At 40.9% G+C, this 4,406-nt stretch overlaps 1 pseudogene; it reads left to right on the plus strand.

Moving 5' to 3' along the window:
* The first annotated feature begins 3,842 nt into the window (after nt 1-3,842).
* LOC120615874 (uncharacterized) lies at nt 3,843-3,961 on the plus strand (annotated as a pseudogene).
* The last annotated feature ends 445 nt before the right edge of the window (nt 3,962-4,406 follow it).

A 4,406-nucleotide genomic window follows, 5' to 3' on the forward strand; every position in this document is an offset into this window, starting at 1 on the left:
CTGCTTGTGGATTTAGTGTTAGGTTTACAATTTCTATTAGGCTATATAGCAAGACTAAATAAAGAAGGCAATGAGGTTGCTGGGTGGGGATCCCAGGTTGGAACAGCCCAGAGCAGATATCACAGCCGAAGACCGAGATGTACACAATACTGGCAGTGATGTGCAAAGGACAAAACTTTGCATCCACTGGGTATACTCATTCCCAGGAATGCAATCCATTCTCCAAAGTGGAAAAATACAAGAAAATCACTAGAAATACAGCAAAGCTCTCAACAAATTAAAAGTAGTCACAATATTCACAAACTTCCGGGGTCAAAGCATTAGATGGTCATCAGATTAGGTGCAAATCAGATTAGGGAGCAGTGACATATATGCACATTTCAAAGGGGACACATGAGTTAGTTCTGAGAGGGCACGCTCAGGGCCAACCTGAAGCAAAATTATGCGATTTCTTTTGGCATCCTCTACTTTTGCTATTCTACCATCTTAATCTTGCTTCTAAACTAAAGTCTTATGATTCCCACCCTTTCCAGGTACTTTCCAACTCCATTCATTCAGTGAGACACTGAATTCTTGCTGAAAAAGGGATGCTTCCAGGAGAATGTCATATAGTGAGGTTGATAATTTGGGGCTCAGGTTTAGATATAAATATTGCCATCTTATTGCTCTCTAGTCCACTGGAGATGCTTGCATACTTAGAATCCACTTGAGAAGCCTTTTAAAATATCGGTCCATTCCTTTCCAATTTCGCTTTCTTCCAAGGAAGCAGGGCAGTGAGGGCAAGGAAATATTATGATGATCAGGTAGTGAGAGGGAGCCTGATGGTTGACAAATACGGTGGTGAATTTGCAGAGGTGACAGGTGAAGGAGGCAGCTGGAAGGTTGGGGATTGGTTCCCTTTAGCAAATAAGTTAATTGACTGAGCAAATATATCGAGGATAGTCAAATCCACATTTCTCATCATCTGAGATAAAGGTTTTCAAACACAGAAATAGGAAAATCTAGAAAGATCCTGAGATGTTGGATTAAAGTTAGAAGTACTGGTATGAACTTAAAAAAAAAAATTAAATACATACACATAGATATAGAAATAGCTACAGATATATGTAGCAATAAGCACACTAAGTCCCCAGATCTTGGTTTTTAAATACCTCTTCCATTAAAAGAAGCCAAGATTCCTTAGAGGAATGGCTGATTGTAAGTCTAGGACAAGGAAAGAACAAGATGACCCTGATCATCTTGTTGTGACAGAAAAGAAAGTAATGGTCAAAGAAAGATAGGACACAGCTTGAAGTAGCTCTTACTGGGCGAGTCCAGGGCAACTAAAGCATCAAAATAAATACTAAATATATTGGATTGAAACTCAATGAATAAAATAAGAACCCATGAGTTAAGACAGATATCAATAAATGAATGTATAAATAAACAAATGAAGGAGAAGAAAAAGTTCTTCCTTATAGTCGAATGTCAACTATGAATTGTGGAGGTTTGATGAAGAATAGTATATTGGTGTATTTTAAAAATATCTCCCTACAAAACACTAATCAAATATAAGGGGGAAATGGTGGCCTCATAGTGGAGAACTTGGCAGATGCAAATTTGACCAGGCAACCAAAGTTAACACAAGTAGTGGGACAGGTTAGTACAGTATAGCCTCCTAATGTGATGCACTGGAAAGAGCACAGCACCATTTCTCCAATTTTTCTGCCAAGAATGCAAGGCTTGAGTCCGAGAAATCATCTGACTGATCCAAGTTGAGGGTCATCCTGGTGAATGAAATTCTATGTTCTTTGAGACTGTCAAGGACACAGAGCCAGGGAAAGAAGAGGGAACTGTTCCAGAATAAAGGAGAACAAAGAGACAATGGGTATTCTAGGAGAGGAATGAAGTAAAAGACATCGTTGGGACAGTTGGAGAAATCTGAATGAAGTCAGTAGATTGGAAGTTGGTGCTGCGTTGATGTTGACTTTCAGACTAGGCAGGTGGTGTGTTGGTACCACAGAACGTTCTTGTTTTGTGCCAATAGACACGAAGTATTTAAGTATTATGGGTCAGGATATCAGAAAAATGACTCTCTCTCTCTCTTGCACACAGGTGCCTGCACGGAGTAGAGGCAATATATATATATATATATATATATATATATATATATATATATATATATATGCAAATAAAAAGTATATATTCTACTTGGTACATGTATAAATATACCTTAATAAAACTACACACACATAAATATATGTGTATGTATGCATGTATGTTCATAAGCATGTATGCCAGAGTTCCTAGAATTGGCCTAAATACATAGAACCCTACAGGAGTAATCCAAGAAATAAACTGGTAACTTCTAATATTTGCCCATCTTTACTTCTTATTATTTGGATCAAACACACATAAGACATCGTGGACCTATTCTACCTCCTCAGAGTCCTTGAAAAACCCTTCTTTGGTTGTCATTTTAGAATGAAAATCCATGACCTTACACTGTCATTCATTTATATTGCTATCTTAAAGCTCCTTCAAAGCCACAAGTAGCATTCACCTACAAAGCAAGTATTTAACAAGCACCTACTATGTGCCAGGCCCTGTTCAGGTACTTGGGACACATCAGTGAAGAAGAGGTAAGATTCTCTGCCCTTGTGGTGCTTCTACATTAAGTAATGATATGTGCGTATCATCCATGACATAAGGGCATTGGCCATCTGGTTGGTGCCACTTCACTAAGTTGTGACTTCACCACAGCAGTGCTGGGACATACTGTGCTTGTTCTGATGGAAAATGGAAACTATTTAAATTGTGCCTACAGGCAAAACCTTTCCACAATACCAGGAAAACTAGAGAAGCTCTTTAATGATATAACAAGTTTCCTTGGTGATCTTTATGTGCCATACCGCTTCTCCTTTGGGATCTGTGGTACACAAGTAGCCTTCAAAACAGTCAAACACTTCTCAGCATTGGCTCTTCACTGAACAGAGCCACATGCTCTGGTGTGTCGGAGGCAAATACATGTTTTCTGGGCTGGAAGTGATAACACTACTTACTCATTATTGTAGCTTCCAAATATGAAGGTACAAAGGAGGTGCACACAAACCCTTACAAATGTCTGCTTACTTCCATCTTGACCTGAGGGTGACTCCGACAGGCCCTGCCGATGGGGCTTAAAGTGCTACCAGTTTAGGAGAAACAGAACATCTATGTTTTGGGCCCTGGAGGGAGAATGGCAATGCCAAAATGCTCCCTCTTCTGTGAGTCAGCCCCGGCCTTGAGCCTGGCCTCCCCCTGGCTGCCCTGGCAATGACCCCACCCTGACCCTGACTGAACCAGCCTCTCCCTGTTTGAAATGTTAGGAAGGTTGGGGCAAGGGAGAGGGGTGTTAGGTGAGAGGCTGAGCTAAAGGTTTCTTTTACCACAGTGTAGACATTGTGGTTTTGTTGGAATCACAGTCAGGTTTATGTGCATTTGGTTATGAAAAACCCAGGGGCATTTGCCCAGGAGTGAAATGAGTTGACCCAGCTCAGCCACAAATGACATTTTGGCCAGAGATAAGCTCCTATAGGGAAGGTGGGAACCTCCTCTCTCTAAAGATGGTGTGGCAGGAGAGGAAGAACACTGGAAACCTGGGTTCTGCTGCTGCTCTGCCAACCAATTAGCTCTGTGACCGAAGGCAGGCCAGTTTTCCTCGCTGATCAGTTTTCTCTTCTCTAATATGGATGGAGGTGGAACAGATGACATCTCAAAGGCCTTCTAGCTCAAAAATTCTATGAGTTCTATGCAGAGCTGTCTACAATTTGTGGGGCTGGGTGCAAAATAAAAATGCAGGGCCCCTTGTTAAAAAAATTCTTGTCTATGGCCATGCTACCCTGAACAAGCCTGATCCCGTCTGATCACAGAAGCTAAGCAAGGTTGGGCCTGGTTAGTACTTGGATGAGAGAACACTGAGGAATACCAGGTGCTGTAGGTATAAAAAATAAAAATAAAAAAGAGAAGGGATTGTAAGCTGACAAAGTCCTTGCAATCTGTGAGGTCAGCCAAGGGTTGCCTTGTCCCTCTCAAAAATATATTCTTAAGAATTTCAAGACAGCAATAGTGGAATATTAAATCAAACATAGGGCCCTTCTAAGCACAGGGCCCTGTGCACTTTATCAGATAGCTTGCCCATGAAGCTGGCCTTGATTCTATGGATGTCCCCATCACTATCCTTTACTTATTACTTTTGATGGAGTATCTGCTTCATATAGTGGGAAGAATATGGTTTGAAGTCAGAAAGACTTGGTCTTTAATCTTGGCCCTGGGTACTAATGTGATATGGGTTACTCACATAATTGCTCCTTGCCTCAGTTTCTTTGTGTGTGTAAAATAGGGATAATCATATCTACCTTGCAGGAATGTTGTGAGGAATTAAGACA

The sequence above is a fragment of the Pteropus medius genome, unplaced genomic scaffold (genome assembly GCF_902729225.1).
Source record: "Pteropus medius unplaced genomic scaffold, Ma_sr-lr_union100, whole genome shotgun sequence".
Classification (NCBI taxonomy): domain Eukaryota; kingdom Metazoa; phylum Chordata; class Mammalia; order Chiroptera; family Pteropodidae; genus Pteropus; species Pteropus medius.